The following is an 18,564-nucleotide window of genomic DNA, read 5'->3' on the forward strand; positions in this document are numbered from 1 at the left end:
GTAAGTAATGGGCAACCACATTTCCAAAGTGGTTATCAACAACCATATTATAGTGGTTATGCCCATCAACCTTGTCAAAGTTGCCAACATCAAATACATTATGCTGGTATGCAAAGACCCATTGCTCAGGCGATTCCATCTTATCCTGGGTATGCTTCGCCTAACCTGAATCAACAGTTGCCCTTTGTAGCAACTCTAGAATTACCAGATCTAAACCGGCTGACGAATGACCCAATTGCTTATGCCCCTTGGTGGCCAGCGATACCGCATAAACTTCCATCAGATATTCCTAAATTTAATGGAAATCCGGGTGAAGATCCGTCGAATCATGTGATGACATTTCATCTGTGGTGTTCATCAAACACCCTAAACGATGATTCGATTAGGCTCCGCCTTTTTCAGAGGACGTTAACTGGTCCGGCAGCAAAGTGGTATATCGAATTGCCTAGAGCTTCATTCGACAACTTCAGTACCCTAGCCACAACCTTTTTAACCCATTTGCAGTTACCGATAAGGTACGAAACGGGAACCGAACTTCTTACCAACTTCAAACAAACGACGGCCACTCACATATCTGATCATATACATGAATGGCGACGTCATCGTAGAATGGTGAAAACGTATGTTCTAGATCAGCTTTTAGCTGAATGGTTTATTAAGTCATTACTGCCTTCCATCATGGAAGATGTGGCAAAAGGGGGAGTCGTCACAGAAGAGCAAGTTATCGCTCGTGCGCAATATTTGGACTTGATTTACACTCAATCCGGCACGCTCTACGATAAAATACCTGACGCCCCTAGACCGGAATTCTCAGTTCCTCCTCCTCCTAAATCAAACAATGACTCTCATGCCATCAATGGCGTGATTGCCGCGACAGACACGAAATCAACAAAGGCTAAATCTAAAAAGGCCTGTAAGATTTCTAGTCAAAATGCAAATGAGGAACTTCTTGCCTCGGAAGTAAATGCCGTGTCGACTGACAAGGGCAAACAACTGAAGTAACCAAGGGGCAAGAAGAAAAAGAAAGGGAGAAAAAGGAAGCAGGATTAGTCATCTCCTGAAAATCCTTCTACAAACCCTTCTGAGCAAAGGAAACCCCCTGCGGGGTGTCATATATGCGATGAGGATCATCGGACGAGAGATTGTCCACATAAAGCTGAAGTTAAGAAACTCTTTAAGAGTTCAAAAACATCAGCAGTATTGACTGATCCGTTTCCAAGCCCGGGAAACAAACTGGTTGCTAATCAAAATGCTTCCCGATCCCAAGTGCTTATGTTGTCTATCTCAAAGAAACAAAATGATGCTTTGGCAAGGAATAAAGATTACGGGAATCCACAGGTGTCGAATAACAAGCCTAATGAACAACCTAGTAGTTCGACAACAACTTTGACCAAAGTTGTGCCACCCATCATTCCTGAACAAATGATAAAGTCGCCAAAGGGAGTAGTGCACAAATCGACATTTAATCCTCATGCAAAAATAGCACAGAATTATAATATAATAGAGGACCTGGCCCAATCGTCGTCCGCTATGTTGAAACTTGAGGTACCGCAAAATTGCCTCTCCCAAGAGCAAGCTTTATTATCAGCAATAGGTGGGATTGACCCAATGGATTCCAATCTTGTGGCCTTTAATCATAAAGGATATGACCCTTAGTTACCAGCTCAACTAGCTTTCCTTATTCAAGTGAAAGCCCTCAACAAAACTGTTCATCGAACAATTATTGATGAGGGGGCATCTACATGTGTTATGTCGATGAGTTGCTGGAAAACTTTAGGATCTCCAACCTTGTTGCAGTCTGCGACGACGTTAAAAGCATTTGACGGAAGGACATATACCCCATATGGTATCCTAAATAACTTGAAAGTTGAACTAGGAGGGAAAACAGTAGAAATAGATGTTGAAGTCATAGATGGGAATCTTGATTACAACATCCAACTAGGAAGACCATGGATATATGCCATGGTAGCTGTTGTGTCGACCTATTTTAAAAAGATTGCATTTCCCTTTCAAGGAGGGATTACAATCGTCGATCAGCAAAACTTCCTCCCCAATGGTTCTCAAGTTACTGGAAGCATTCCAATGATCCATGGAAGCAATCATTCGCTCCAAAATATCGGAGTAGGTCTCCTGAAAGACCCTGCCTTAATGGGTACTTTTGCCCTACCGCCTCCGAGTAATCTGGCGGAAGTGGCCACAGTGGAATATGAAACCTTCTATATCTAATGGATTTGGACTCCGAGGACGGTTCTTATCTCGTGTCGACCTCATTAAAAAATGAAACAAGGAGTCCTGAGGATGGTTCTTTTACTGTGTCAACCTCATTAAAAAATGAAACAAATCCCCTTTCTCAAAGGTAAACCTTCATTCCAACCACCAAGTTGAATGCAATGAAGCTTGGGGGGCATGCACCTTGATTTGCGTTATTATGTTGGGGGCATGCAAACTTATCATGAGCAGTGTTACTGTAGGGTTCAAGCTCGTTAAAAAATAAACCCGCCATGAGCAGTGTTACCGCAGGGTTCAAGCTTGTTAAAAAATAAACCCGCATCGAGCAGTTTTAGCACATAGTTCAAGCTCGTTAAAAAATAAACATAAGGCATGAGCAAGTGTTTCCACCCGCGTTTAAGCTCATTAAAAAATGAACTATTCCCCGGTAAATAACCACCGTGAATGAAGCATTTCAGCCATTAAAGCCTTGGTCGTGTTTGCACCGTCACCTCCACTTTTCCATTGGCCGATCATTCACCTCCATTTGATTGTTTACCCATTTTGAGGAACAGCTGCGAAGAGTGATTTCACTAGCCATCCTTGTGACACTGTCGTGATTGGAAAATTCCAACCATTACCTGGAATCAGCTGCTACCCATTTTATCACTCGTTCCTCAAAAGACGAGTATTCTTTAAGCTCTTTTCAACTAACTCATAAAATATGAAAAGATTGTCGATTTTTGGCCTTCCAGCTCGTTAAAGTGACCGGAAGTGCTATCCCTCCTCTAGATTTTAATCTTTTTGGACCTGAGGGATTATTGCACAAAACGATCGAGAGCTTGTTTTGTTCGGCTCGTTAAAACTATCGAAAATTCATCCCTTCTGTATTGTTTTATATTTTTTCGGACTTAAGGGATTAGATGACGAAAAAGGAATTTCGGAGTTACCTTTACGTACCTTTTCAGACTCTCTAAAAATGAAAAGGACCGAGTTATCTTTGTCGTTAAACTCATTAAAAAGATTAATAGCGACAAACTTGTCTTTAGACGAGAACGAGTTTCACTATCGCTAGGCTCGTTAAAACATAGCGATGGGTTTGCCCAAAGGGCAAATTATAGAACAAGCATATGTTATCCTCCTCAAGCTTGACAAAAATAAAGAGGTACTGGTCAGCAATGACTGGGGAAAATTTGGGAAGAAACTCAAAGAATCTTTATTGGTAGCAACGCTCTTGAACATGACACTTCCACTTTGTGCCTGAGTCGGGTTGGGTTGTTTCATTCATTGGTCACATCACCATGGTCACACCATACCATCCAAATTTGGGGTAAATGCTACCAATCCATCACATAAGTGTCGCCGACATGTTCAAGAGAAGTCATCCAGAGAAGTCACCCTTGTCCCATCCACTACCATACATTATACTTCATTCCTTCATGACCGCCATCCTGAACCATATATCATCAGATCGTTTTCACCTCCATCAAAATCATTTGCTCTGTTCCGTGTCATTGATGTGGGATTCATCAAGGCCCTCCTTTGACAGGTCGCTTCTTGTCGACATCAGCTCATTATCCAAGAAGTTGATCTAGGAACACCCCATTCAGTACTTTGAAGCTTGCATGCCTCAATGGCAAGTTTCTCACTTCCGGCGATAGGTATACATCAATGACCTTCGACCGAAAGATTTTGCGTGGTGTTCGACGCCAAGTCCTTTATTCACACCACGTGAATTGTACTGCAATACCTTGAGGGTCATCATCATTATCGGTGATTCCTCTCGTGCTTGTTAACAGTTTACATCATTGACTGGTAATCAAGCGATGTCTTTCCATGTTCGACTTCAAAACATTTCTCACATGGATCGACTTATACTTCGAGTGAAGATCGGACAAGATTGAAGACCCCAGATCTAGTTTCATCCATCCGGGCTGCGATATATATTCAGGAAAAATAAAGACATTGACATGTACAGCATTGCAGCATAGATAATCATCCTACCAAAAGGATGATGACTTCATCAAAATCATCAGTCTACCATCAGACAATTGTCTGTCCTGTGTACATAAAAATGAATTTATAAAGCTAAGTGTGGGAATTCCCGCCTCAGCTAGATCATGAAAACAGTAAGAAGATAATGTATTGTATTGTATCTTATTACAGGTCTCCCCCCAGCATTGAAAGAACTTCGGATCCTCCTAATAAAGCATTTCACCCGATAAACGGCCTCATACTTTAGGGGGCAACTGTTATAGACATTTTTGTGCCTTACAGCTCTAAGCATGAAATGTCCATAAACCAAGGGATCCTAAGTCCCTAAAAGTGTTGTTCCTGCCCCTAAAGGAACAAGGTCAACAAACTACAGCTTCTCCCAGAATTTCTCCACCAGAAACTGCTCAGAATCAGTCAAATCAGGATCATTTCAGCTGCTCCACTAGCCAGCTGCGTTGCATAGCACCCCAGTACACTAGCTAGGTGTGTTGCAATGCACCTAAATGCACTACCAGGGTGCGCTGAGCGGGAAATGACAAATGGCAGTGTCATTCCGCGAGGTGGACAGACAATGGAAGCTTCCAGAATCTTCCCCAATGACACTTGCCTCACTGAGTTCGACCAAGGATGAGTAAGAGGCTCTCAATCTCCAAGTGGAACCAAGAACTGATAGAGAGAGGCCACAAGTCAAATCATAAGCTGACTCATCCTCTTTGCATACATCTATATATGGATCCCTCATCCCAGAGATCCAGAGGCTGGAATTTTGTACTTTGCAGAGAATTGTTGTTGGTTTTGAGATAGAGATCAGTGCATTGGGTGATTTATGCTTTGTTGGAGGTGAAGAGGGGATTCCTTTGCTGGGGGGTTGATGCTGGATCAAGAATCATCGGTTGTAACTCCTCCTGGACCTTCTTGTTATATCAATAAAACTATTTGAGTTTCTCCTATATGCTTGTGTATCAATGATGTTTTGTTATATTTGCATGTTTAGCTTAAATCTGATCCTAAGCTATTTATGAATGTAAATCCATATCTTTGTGTAGTTTTCCTCTTCTGTGATCTTGCAGGAACTTGGTGAAGCTGGGCAAGTAAGGGAGCAGGTAGCTGGAAGCTGTCAAAGAGGAGAGAGATTGGATCAAAGGACTAGCGCAAGACACAGGTTGGTTCATCCTATTCCTCTTCATTTACAGTTCATAAAGAAGAATACGAAAGTAGTTTTCCTTGTTTGTTTCTAAGGTACTGTCACACCTTAGTGGGATAGGGGCGTTCTGAGTAGACACTTTTCCCGTTAACAAACTAGACCAAGTCCGGGTGAACAGCCTGTGAGAGGAATGGATCAAGTTGTGACCGACAGGCTGTCCTTGTGTAAGAAAGACACTGAAGCCTGTGAACTTGACGAAGCAAGGCAAGATGATGTGAAGGTTGGAAGGGAGGCTCCAAAACGAGGCTAAGGAAAAATTTTGGAGGGTGGTTGTAGTCGCTACAACACTTGGCGACACACTGGTAGAACTCCAACTCTCTGAATGGACCTTGTTCATGAAAAGCAAGTCTAACACCTTTGGAAGTATTGTTCAGCTTTTAGCTCATCTTGATTCCACACTAACTTGACTGTAAGATGTAGCATATTCCAAACCTTTGGTTGATTGACACACATTCGAAGCCAAGGCAACACAATTGTTTCAATTAGGGTTGAGGGGTATATAGGTGCACAAGCAGTATAGTCGTCAGAGTCTTAGTTTCATCTCTAGTGTTGCTCCTCTACCAGTAGGCTTAGATGGTACCCTGGTGGAGTCACATAGGAACACAAGCATGGCTCTGCTGCCAACTAGCCTAGTCAATACCCTGGTGGAGTTACTTGCATCACCTCCCTATGCAGGATGCCTTTCTCTTCTTTTGCCTTATTCATTTTTCATTTTCAATTTTTGAATTTTCATTTTTTCATTTTTCACTATGCATAGCACTTATTCATTTTAGAGGTGGAAGAGGGATCCTAACTTATTGAGAGTAGAAGAGGTTGTTCCAGTAGAAAAGTAGTTTATTGTATGCTGCATGGACTGCCTTAGCGTCTCCTTCCTTTGTAGCTTTCGAGTAGAACTACTAGTGAGTAAGGTTTACACTAATAGATAGAGTTGTATAGAAAGTACTAATTCTCCATCGATATATGAGCTCGCATGGAGAATTTGTACTTGTACATTCACTTTAGCTAAGCAGAGTTTAATTTATCCCTTTAGTTCACAATAAAAATTATATTTATAACTGAATCCATACTATGATATCAATGAGCAATGGAATTAGATCTCACCATTATACAAACTTGAACACTTAGAGTAATAGTACTAACATATATGTAGAAGCCTCTGACGTGCCTATTAAGTTTTTCCCCCTTACCTTACTCTACTTGGCTGAGCTGACAAGGGTTAACCCAAAAACAATCGACTAGAGAAGGTGACACTAGTTAGCACACAAGCGTTGTGTTTACACCAAGGTTCACTTCGAACAGTACGTATTTTCCTTCAATGTATCATGGACTAAAAGTAACAAGCTCATCATACAGAGGCAATATTACAGATAACTAAGTAGTGATAGTTGTACAAGCCCTCTTGTACTTTACCCAGCTCGCTTCAAGAGTCATACATGGTTTCATGCAAAACTAACCTATGAATGAAACAAGCGAACGAACTAACAATCAACAAAGCAAAGAAAGAGCAGAAGAAAAAATGAAAGCAAAGCAAGTAAACAAGCAAGCAAGCAAACAAACAAGTAAACAAAGCATGTAAGCAAACAAGCATGCAAGAAAACAACTGAAAGAAAACACTACTCCTACTCCTACACTAATGGTACATGGGCTTGATCACGTGAAGTGATACTTCCAATGCAACCACCAGTGCATTGGTAGACTCATGTTGGTGAAGGCTTGGTCTGCAAGAAAACCAATTGTGCGAACTAGCAAGCAAGAAAGATATAACAATGAAGACAACCACACTTCATGATTCAAAGTTCCCACGGGACATAGGTGAGTGCATGTGCATGACAGGTAATTCGCAGACTTATCATGGTGATGTGTGACACTACGTGCAACTTTGAAACATGAGCACGCTATTGACTGTGACATGCAAGCAAATGAAATAAACAAAGATAACTTGTGTTGCGCATGAGTGCTTGCAATGTAAGACTCCTCCAACGCATGAGCAATGGGATCATGTAGTTCAAGTGGAGGAAGTAAGATCTGAGTGTTAGATTGAACTTGAGTGCATACAGATGAGTGATGAAGAGCCTTGAGTGTTTGAACAATTTCCTGATTGGAATCGAAACCAACCTTAGGACATCGAGGGCCTGACATAACCAATAGCTCGGGTTGAAGTGCCTTGATGGTATGTGGGGTTTCGACTTTGTTGACAGATGGATCTTTGTAGACCAGTGGCTTAGACAGATTAACAACAAGTGAACCAACATTGTGATTAGATGATGAGGTGAAGGGATCACGACAACCAAGATTAGAAAATTCAGGATGTTGGTCGGTATCCTCATGGTATGATGAATCACACAGAGGGGTAGATGAGGAGGAAGGATGTTCACCCTCCGAATTTCCAGAAAAAGTAGATGAAAGATCAAGTGGATTTCCAATGAATGATTGGTCCTCTCCATTGTTGGATGATGGGCTAACATACGGTGTGTGATGCGAAAGATCAACAATGGGTGCATCCATGGATGAAGACACACATGCGAAATCATGGATGGTAGGTTCACCAACGATGTTAGGAAAGAACATGGGGGCTCAAACAGAAGGGAGTCATCCTTCGCTGAGTGTTGATGCTCAAGCTCCCACTCATACTCTTCATGAATGAAAATGCATGTTGGTTGTGCAACACCAACTCTGTCAATGGGTTGTTCCTCGTTCACAACAAGTGAAGATTTTGGAATGGACGAACACAAGATAGCATCATCCAGAGGAACACCCGGGTGTGAAGACGGAGGTCATAGAAAAGAATGCATATGAGGACTCAAAGGACTCACAACCAAATCTGCGTGAAAATTGAGTGAAGTGATGTTGGGAGGGTGTGAAGGATGAACAGGTGTGTGAGAATGATCCTCAACATCACTGGGCAGTGGTGGAGCTGTTGAATAAGAGGAAGGCAGACAGTCAGTTGAGACAGTGCCCACTTCCACATGAGATTGCATAGCTCCATCAACGAAGAATGTTGAGTGAGGCTTGATCTCAAACTTTCTCTTGGGACGGGTAGATTTATTAAGGCAATACTCAAACTGGTCCAAAAGATAAGCAAACTTCATCTGGCTCCTCGGAGCTTGAAACTGCAATTCATGGAAGCTTTGCTAAAAATCAATAACGGAATCATGCGGAACCCTCCGCTGTTGTAATAGTTTCTGGTCAAGATGGTTTGGATCAAAATGATAGAATGTGTCTTTAATAAGATCACAAAAGTGCTGAAATGAGTGCATGGTGTTAGCCGGTAGGCTGAGCACCCAATGAAATGGAGATTCGCGAAGTGTGTATGCAAGCAACAAACTGGCCTATTCGTCAGAAAACCCATATTCCTCATGAATCATGGAAAGAAAGTTATCTAAGTGTTTAGGCCAGGCCACTTCACCTTCACCATCATACATGTGAGTGGACAAGAGATCGAAAAGCTTCCCCAAGATGGAGACATCTTCACCATTCGAAAAACACCTTGGGGGAAGAAGAGTGCAAGACTCCATGAAAGATGTGAAAAGGTTCAAAACTGGATGAGAGGGCACAACTTGTCATCAGGCCCTCCTTCTAGTGCCAAAAATGTTGACGATGCTAGACCCGCCAACATGTCAAGGGGATCTCCCCGATAATAAGTCCCAATTAGACCTCAAACCATTTGGTGTAGGAGTCCCAGCAGTGGGTTGTGAGGTAATGCCTTGATTGCGATCCCGCACGGAGGAAAGTAAGATAACTCTGTCATTAGCAAGGGTGTGACTGATGCAGTGAGTCAAGGAAGGTGTACGAGAGGTTCTAACACTTTGAAGAGAGATGAAGGTGAAGGTGAGTTGCAGGTTGAAACGGATCAATCCCAACTCGGTCAAGAACACACAACATGAAAGGACATGCACAACTTCCGGCGAAGCAGTCCACTCAGATGTGAAAGCCACACCATACAAGGTAAGATAACACATACAACACTTACAGATTAGTCAGAGAGGAGTGCGATGGTTGTTATAGCAAGGTTCATATGAAAGGTTTGTCTGATGTCCGGCAGAGCAGTCAACACAAACGGTGACAACACTAATAACATATGTTAGTGCTTAGATTTACCCAGGCTGAAAAGGTAGGATCCAGGGCCAACACCAAACCATGCTTAGCTTGGTGGCTAGCCTTACCAGGTCAGGAGAGGGATCTCTCCAGGTCAATCTCAGCAAATGATGATCTATGGGGCTTGAGATGATTGAAATATCTTCTGATTTTAGGCTAGGTATATGTGCAAGAGAGTTTGATTTGATAAAATGGAGTTTTGTTGGCTCAGAGGGAAAGGCAGATTTTGGGGTGTGGGGATTGAGGCTCAGTTCTGCAGATATCTTTATGGGGAAAGGTAGGCAATCGTTTTGGCACTTAAATTTGAGTGGGATGGAAGGAAACGATAGGTGAGGTGTTAAAGATGGCAAGAGCAAGCATGAATCCTCCTCAAACGGCTGAAAACATCAAACAACTAAAGCAAACTTCAAGTAGAGCATTGCACTTTCAATGAATTCTACTTACACTCTTGTTTGTTTAGTTCAAAATAAATAAGATAGATAATGCAATCACATAAACAAATTCACAATCACAAGGAGAAGCACTGTACCAATACAAATTTCCAAATGAATCCCAAAGAGTGTTGCAAATCCTGGTCTCAATTCCTTAGCCAAAATACTGAAAATGAATGTACAATGAAGCTCAAGGCTTTCTCAAGAGTCCAACCATGCTAATGACTGAAAAATAACATAATATAGACAAGCATAGCTCATCCTTGCCTCTAGGGGTCGAGCTCACAAGTTTAGGAGCTGATCCAATTGATTCTAAACTGAGAACTAGAAACTAGGCAATATAACAACATGCCTATATAAACAAGGGAACTGATTCATTCAATTTCAAACAACCTCTAAACTGATCAATCTACCTGTTAGCCTCCTGTTGCAACAGGTGTTCATCTTTCATGGTTGACAGTTGAAAGTGCCAAATATGTCATACTTTGCATGCTACAATGCTCCATATTTCCAAAAGAGGCCATGAAAGTGTGCCAGTCTAAATGCCACTGCTATATGCCAATTTTGATGAGTTATTCCTTTTGAAGAATTTTCTATTAAGGGAAGGTCAAACAGCTTAATCTTGGCTTCCCTAGGTTTCAATTTCTTGTTCTAGAATGTAGAGAATGAAAATCTGTCCAAACAGTTTAATCTTGGCAGATTTGTAGGTAGGTAGAGAAATAAAGGAGCCGAACTGCTTAATCTGGACCCATGGAAGAAATAAGTGTAGATTTAGATAGAAGGACAGCAAAAAAATAAAAAAGGATAATCAGGGTCTGCAAGTCCAAGTGCACCCATGAAAAAAGAAGAAAAAATGCTAGGTAAGTAGGCTGGGTAAGTACTTTTGTGGTTGCAGAATCAAGCTAGGTGATCCATTTCATGCTTTTTAATGCTATAACTATTCAGATCATAGGTATAAGACAATTCCCCTTTGGAAGAGCTCAAGCGAGGCATGTCTAATTCCCCTTTCTTCGAAATCCCCAAATCACTTACTAACATCCCCTTGAGGACCTTGGGATCTGCCCAACCATTCCTGTTATTACTTCATTTTTGTAAAATACCAAGTCAAGCTTTGAATTTCTTCAGTGAAAAGAAGCCACATTTCTTGTGTAAACTCATTTCTCCATATCCCATTCAAATCTCATGTCTAAGTTTCAGATCATAAACTTGGCATCATTCCCCTTACATTTCCATTTCACAAGCTCATATTAACTCCTAACTCTACTATCTAGCTCCCTAGATCATCTTCTTATCCCCTATTACAGAAAAAACTATATAAAAACCCCAAAATTATTACATATCCCCCCTATAGCACTATAGCTATATACATACAGTTCTGGGATATAATAGTCCACCTGGGACTATTATGAACCCATCCGTGTCATAACTCTGGGATTGGTCTAAACCTATGGTTAGACCAATAACCTATATCCACCCCTTTACCCATAAAACCTCATATTCCTACCCCTCCACAGTCATTTTCCCAAAATTAATGTTTAAATGTTTTATTAAACATTAAATTGTCGTTTCCCCCCACTTAAAACTAACCCATAAAACCCACATTTCCAAAGTTTTGGACCCCCCCCCCCCCCCCCCGTCGCGCATTTTTTATTAAATAAAACGGGCGGGTCCCGTCCCTAACCTCCCGCTACCTCAGCTACCCCGCCAGCCGTCCGATGGCCAGTGCCCAAGATCAACGGTGGGCGGGTGTTTTCATATGCCGATCTGCTGGAGGTTAACGTCCGGGGGATGGCCAGTTTCCCCGTCGTACCCCCGCCACGTGTCAGCCTCCCGGTGTGTTCGGAGGCCCCTCCCCCAATATCGCCTGTGCCAAAAGTTGGTGCGGGGAAAACCGGATACCGCCTTCCGCCCTCCTACATCAGCACCACGTCATCATGACGTCATCATCCTGCGTCGGCCTCCTGCCAGCGTTCCATTGCCACGTCGCTGCCATTGTACTGCCACGTCATCACCCCTACCGTACCGCCACGTCACATGGCCGTACTGCTGACGTCACCCTGCCATGTCACTGTCGTACTGGGACCCACCGCTAACATCATCATCAAAAAGGGAGTGAAGCGCGAAATCTGCAGCAACGGATGCCCGGAATGAAAAATCGAGGTGGTTTTTGATGCACGATTAGTGCATCGCTAAGGGAAATAGGCCAAAATGGAAGCCCTTTCATGGCGCGGCTACCAGCAGGGCCCGAAATTTGCAAATTCAAAGGAATTTCTTCACATAGGTTCTAAAGGTAAACAGAGGGCCGAGCAGCAGCCATAGAATGTCCATGGGACAGTTTAAAGTAGCCAGAAGACAACAAGGAGTCCAGGTTCAATGAAAGTGTATCAGAGGAAGCAGAGAAGATTATCAGTTAGTATTTTTGGTGGAAATTCGTATTTCCAAAGAAGGCATACATTGAAGGCCCCCAAGCAAAGTCAAAGAAAGCGGTGAAGTTATTTCAAAACTCTCAAATCACAGTTAATGCACCTCGAAACCACTCAAGAGCAGGGGATAAGCAGAGTTATGACTAAATGATCAGCACAGAGCCATAAAGACAACACATTAACTCTTTTTGATACAGCTGCCCCCAGCGCAGCTCGAAGATATTTTCTTGCATTTATTTCAAGCATATGTTAGGTTAAAGACACTTATTGCATCAGATCTATCTCAGATCTGATTCTTGTAGATATTTTGCTTATAAAACCACCCTAATTTACTGTGTAGAGGGTTGGTTGGTTGATTTGCTCCACTAGAGACTCGCTCTGTATACTTGATGTTTTTATTAATCAAAGACTACTGAAAAGCTTGGAGAATGGACTGTCTGCTGTGTTATTAATGTTTTGAAGAATGAATGTGGAATTCTTGTGCTGCAACATGACCCAATAAGTGTTTCTTATCTCTGTTTTAAATTCATATATGTTTATATCACACATATATCACCATCTAAGGTACAGAAAGAAAGATTAGCTTAGAATTTGCGTGGCTACACTCTATGCTCAGTTTCTGTGACTTCTATATGTTTTCTTCTGATTCAGGCATAAATATGAATTCCTCATGGCTCGTACTTGCTCTGTTTCATTCATGTTTGACAGTTATCTAGGGATTCTTTACTGCTCCTAGATAGAGCTCATTAACCTTCCCTCTGTTAAGCTGAATAATAGATTCTTAATTGCCTCTCATTCCTTAGCCTTCAATCCATCTCCATTTAGCTTGAAAATTGTTTCATGTGTATCTATCTTGCTCCATATTCCTCTTGTGACCAAGAAAACGCACCAGCAGTCCTACTCTATGACTCCATGCCCAATGGTTTGAACTTATCATACTATGCATTACCTCTCTACTTGAAAGCTTCATCCTTCCCACGAAAACTCAAACAAAACCCCTTGAACTCAATAACTAGCCTAAAATCATCATCAACAAAGCTAAATCATAAAGAGAGAGCCCTCTTTGATTGCAGGTAGGCTAGGACCTGCAGTCCAAAGATTGGTTAGTGGTTACCTCGGCCGTATTCCCTTGGGAGTCAAAGGGAACAACCTGAGTGATAACACTACCTATACAAGTGAAATCCAACATATTTACATCATAATCCATCAATTTTCATCAAATTCCATCATGAATTTGCCATTAGGAAAGTGAAAAAGTCAAACTAGGCGAAGCTGGGCGAAAAACAGAGCAAAACTTGGTCAAACTGGCAATTTTTCCTCTATGCGCCGCACCTGATTCTCTATGCACATCACCTGTTTGGACCCACTTTTGGAGGCCTTCCCAATGTCTAAATGAGCTCTAGGTGTGCTTCCTAGAAAATTCTTCCTGTCTACTTTCTAACTCAATTGGCATTTTTCCATTTGGCCTCCATTTGCCCCCCCAAAAGTCCATTCTCCCAAGACTACTTCCTATGTGTCAAAATAGGGGCAGTGAGGTCATTTTTTGAGTGTTTTTTGACTTTTTGAGGGCTCAAAACCTACCCAAATTTCTTGTTCATAGGTAGAAAAGTGTAATTTTGCATGAAAAATCCAAAAATGCTAACTTTTTGAGAATTTGAGGCCTCTAGAAAAAGCGAGCACCACGTGGCGTGGCGCATAGGGCAGAAAAACCTGTTTTTTGTGCCAAAAATTTACAAAAATGCAAAAATTGCTCCAAATTTCTTGAAATTTGGGCTGAGTCTTCTCTATCGAGTGTTGTGATGGGCCAAGGAAGCCTCAGACAAGATCTGAAGTCATTCATCCTCTTTTTTCCTCCTTGATGCTCTCTTCAGCTTTGCTTTCAAATTCCTGATTCTTGCTTGGCACACCAAGTTCCGGGACAAGTAATGATATGACAAGTTTCTAAGCATATTGTTCTCATTTATTGCCTTCTCCAACTTCCTCTCCAAGTGTATATTGACTCTTTCGAGCCATGACTCCCTATTGGTATTGATCTCTTGCTCCAAGGAAGTGAACTCCACCCTCCTCCTTCAGGCAGCTTGGCAATTTTGCCAAATGTTTTGTAACTCCATAACCACCTGCTGATCCTCTAGCTGCTTGTTCCTCTGCTCCAAATAATATATAGTCCACTAGGCTCTATCCAAGTTGGTGGAAAAGACATCAATGTCCACCTGCTGCTCCTTGATGATCTCTCTAAGGTTTGCAGTCTGTGGGCCCATGTCAGTATCATCACCCTCAATGAGGATGAAATCAGTCTCTCGCTCACCTGATGGTCCTTCCTCCTGTAGAGGCCTCTTGCCTCGGTCCTGAACCTGTTGTGCTGATGGAGGAAGCGAGGCCCCTTCCACCTCGGGTGGAGATAACACTCGCTTCACTGCTGCAAACAACCGTCTAGTGCCTCTCTGATAAGAGATGAACACTAGCACACTAGCGGTCTCATGGCCCTCATGCTGATAAGAAGGTCCACCTGTCTCATGCCTAACCTCTGAAGGTCCCTGTGACGCTTTGAAAAACTCACGAGAGATACAGTCATCCCAAGGGATTCCCTGTAAACCAAGCTGATGAACAACCACAATTTTGATGAGAGCAAAATGATAAATACTGTTAAACTGTTGCTGAGGGGTCTTGTGTTGCACAAGAGTGGTCATATTCTCTATGTTTCGGCATATGAAATAAGGAATGTTCATCATCCGTACCCAAGTAAAATGCATCAGCAGCCTGATGTGATAAGCATACAAGCGGGAGAACCGGACCTCACAGGTGAAATACTTCATGATGAGTTTCACTAAAGGAGCATACTCATGCTTGAGGAACCGAAAAGGAAACACTCTCCTGAATTGTCTCAAAAAACCAGGTTTGATGTATGGTTCATAGTGTTGCCAGTCAATTTTCTGCCTCTTGTTCCATGGTTCTCCAATGTTTGGTATGTCGGTTGCCAATGAAATGGTTTCTGGTGTTAATGTGAAAGTGACACCAGCAAGATTGGCTTGATCACCATGCAAATGCAACACAAATAAGCGGGCCAACTCATGATGAAACTGAATATTAGCAACCTTCTCGCAAAATTCATAACATGACTGATGCTAGAAATAAAAGATGGCAAGAGGGCAGGCCTACAAATCAGCAAGAGTGGTTGGTTCTTCTCTGATATGTCTGCCACCTCTATGAGGCCTCTTGGGTGCATGTCCCTCCCTGGGTGAGTCACTTTGGGTCTCCTCTTCATAATCATATGAAGGATCAGATGCCATAGCTACTGATAGACAAATTACCTTGGAGAAATAGGTGTTGATGTGTCAAACTGTGTTGGACCATCTTTGATGATTGTTTGACCTCTGCTACCAAGGGAAAATAGTGAAACAAGGGACTGTTAGGAGAGGGAAAAATAATGGGAATTTAGGGACTGTTAGGACAGAGTTAGCTAGGGGGAAAAAAAATGGGATGTTATGGGAGTTTTGTATAAAGTTAGGGTTTGGGATTTTACAATTAGGATTTTGGGAAAGGGAACTTGGGATAGGGGATTAGTAAATTTGGGGGGGGGGAACTTAGGGAACAGTGAAATCAAGGGATAAATGGGATAGGGAGTAATGGAGGGTTGATGAACTTGGTAGAAAAATAGGTTTTCAAACCCTAGGCAGCAAGTTTCTTCAAATAGTAGGGTTTGATTGTTTTTCACAAGCACCATAAAACACACACCATAAAACCATCATCAAACTTAGATGGAATACAGATTTGAAGATTCTACCTACATGTATCAAGACCGTTCCAAGCGATTTCGAGCGATTGGAGCAAGTGTTGAGTCTTGAAAATGTCATTCATTTCCATTACACATTCACTATTATGTCCATTATATCACCTCCATTTCACTACTATGTCACCACATTCATCCCTCTCATTATCATTGGGCGACATTTATGTTTTTCCAATATTTATTAATTCTAAGCCTTTTAAGTGAATTTGTGGTTAAAAATTAGAAAATAATGTGCATATGCTTATACCTAACAAATGGGTTGAGATTGTTGACATGTGTAGGTTGAAAGGAGGCTTCTAGAAGACCCTTATGTGGCACTCTAAGGCCAAAGTCGAATTTGAGTGGAAAGAATCGTGGGATCATTAGGATATGTGTCACATCTCCTAATTATATTGTAACTCTAAGAAGACATGTGTCTTATCAATTCCTATTTTGATTAGGACTCTAGAAGTAGAGGCAGAGATTCATGGACTCTCATTAATGAGATGGTTTCTCATCATTTTGTATAAATATGAGATCTCTCTCCTTCATTTGTTAGTCTTTTAGCTTGTGAGTCTTAGCTTGTTAGCTTGTGAGATGGCTTTGGAAATCTTTCGAGAGCTTTGTTGTACTTTGTAATTTTGAAGAATTTGAATAAAGCTTTGATGTTCTCAACATGGAAGGATATGTGAAGTAGACGTCATGGAGCATATTAGAATGTAAGGTAGAGTAGATTTCATTTTGTAATTTTGCTTTGATTTCATTACGCTATTTGATTGCTTTCAAGTTTGATAAATTAGATTTTCCATTCATGAAATTTTAATTCATGTAAGTGTGTTCAACCGGTTGATTGTAAATTAGTTTTTCTTTACATGTTTTTGCATCAAATAGTGACAAGAGATTTACCTCTCTGCTGACTTTGTTTTTTCTGTTAAGAGAAGGCCAAACAGCTTAATCTTGGCTTCCCTAGGTTTCAATTTCTTGTTCTAGAATGTAGAGAATGAAAATATGTCCAAACAGTTTAATCTTGGCAGATTTGTAGGTAGGTAGAGAAACAAAGGAGCCTCACTGCTTAATCTGGGCCCTTGCAAGAAATAAGTGATGATTTAGATAGGAGGACAGCAAAAAAAGAAAAAAGGATAATCAGGGTTTGCAAGTCCAAGTGCACCCATGCAAAAAAAGAAGAAAAAATGCTAGGTAAGTAGGCTGGGTAAGTACTTTTGTGGTTGCAGAATCAAGCTAGGTGATCCATTTCATGCTTTTTAATGCTATAACTATTCAGATCACAGGTATAAGGCAATTCCCCTTTGGAAGAGCTCAAGTGAGGCATGTCTAATTCCCCTTTCTTCTAAATCCCCAAATCACTTACTAACATCCCCTTGAGGACCTTGGGATCTGCCCAACCAGTCCTGTTATTACTTCATTTTTGTAAAATACCAAGTCAAGCTTTGACTTTCTTCAGTGAAAAGAAGCCACATTTCTTGTGTAAACTCATTTCTCCATATCCCATTCAAATCTCATGTCTAAGTTTCAGATCATAAACTTGGCATCATTCCCCTTACATTTCCATTTCACAAACTCATATTAACTCCTAACTCTACTATCTAGCTCCCTAGATCATCTCCTTATCCCCTATTACACAAAAAACTATATAAAAACCCCAAAAATATTACATATCCCCCCTATAGCACTATAGCTATGTACATACAGTTCTGGGATATAATAGTCCACCTGGGACTATTATGAACCCATCCGTGTCATAACTCTGGGATTGGTCTAAACCTCTGGTTAGGCCAATAACCTATATCCACCCCTTTACCCATAAAACCTCATATTCCTACCCCTCCACAGTCATTTTCCCAAAATTAATGTTTAAATGTTTTATTAAACATTAAATTTTCGTTTCCCCCCACTTAAAACTAACCCATAAAACCCACATTTCCAAAGTTTTGGACACCCCCCCCCCCGGTCGTGCATTTTTGATTAAATAAAACAGGCGGGTCCCATCCCTAACTTCCCGCTACCTCACCTACCCTGCCAGCCGTCCAATGGCCAGCGCCCGAGATCAACGGTGGGCGGCTGTTTTCATATGCCGATCCACCGGAGGTTAACGTCTGGGGGATGGGCGGTTTCCCCGTCGTACCCCCGCCACGTGTTAGCCTCCCAGTGTGTTTGGAGGCGCCTCCCCCAATACCGCCAATGCCAAAAGGTGGTGTGGGGAAAACCGGATACTGCCTTCCGCCCTCCTACGTCAGCACCACGTCATCATGAAGTCATCATCCTGCGTCGGCCTCCTGCTACCATGTCATTGCCACGCCACTGCCATCATACTACCACGTCATCACCCCTACCATACCGCCACGTCACCCGGCCGTACTGCTGACGTCACCCTGCCACATCACCGTCGTACTGGGACCCACCGCTGACGTCATGCTGATGTCA

The sequence above is a fragment of the Pinus tabuliformis genome, chromosome Q, assembly GCF_031772625.1.
Source record: "Pinus tabuliformis cultivar Carrire ecotype Pingquan chromosome Q, CPIR1, whole genome shotgun sequence".
Lineage (NCBI taxonomy): Eukaryota > Viridiplantae > Streptophyta > Pinopsida > Pinales > Pinaceae > Pinus > Pinus tabuliformis.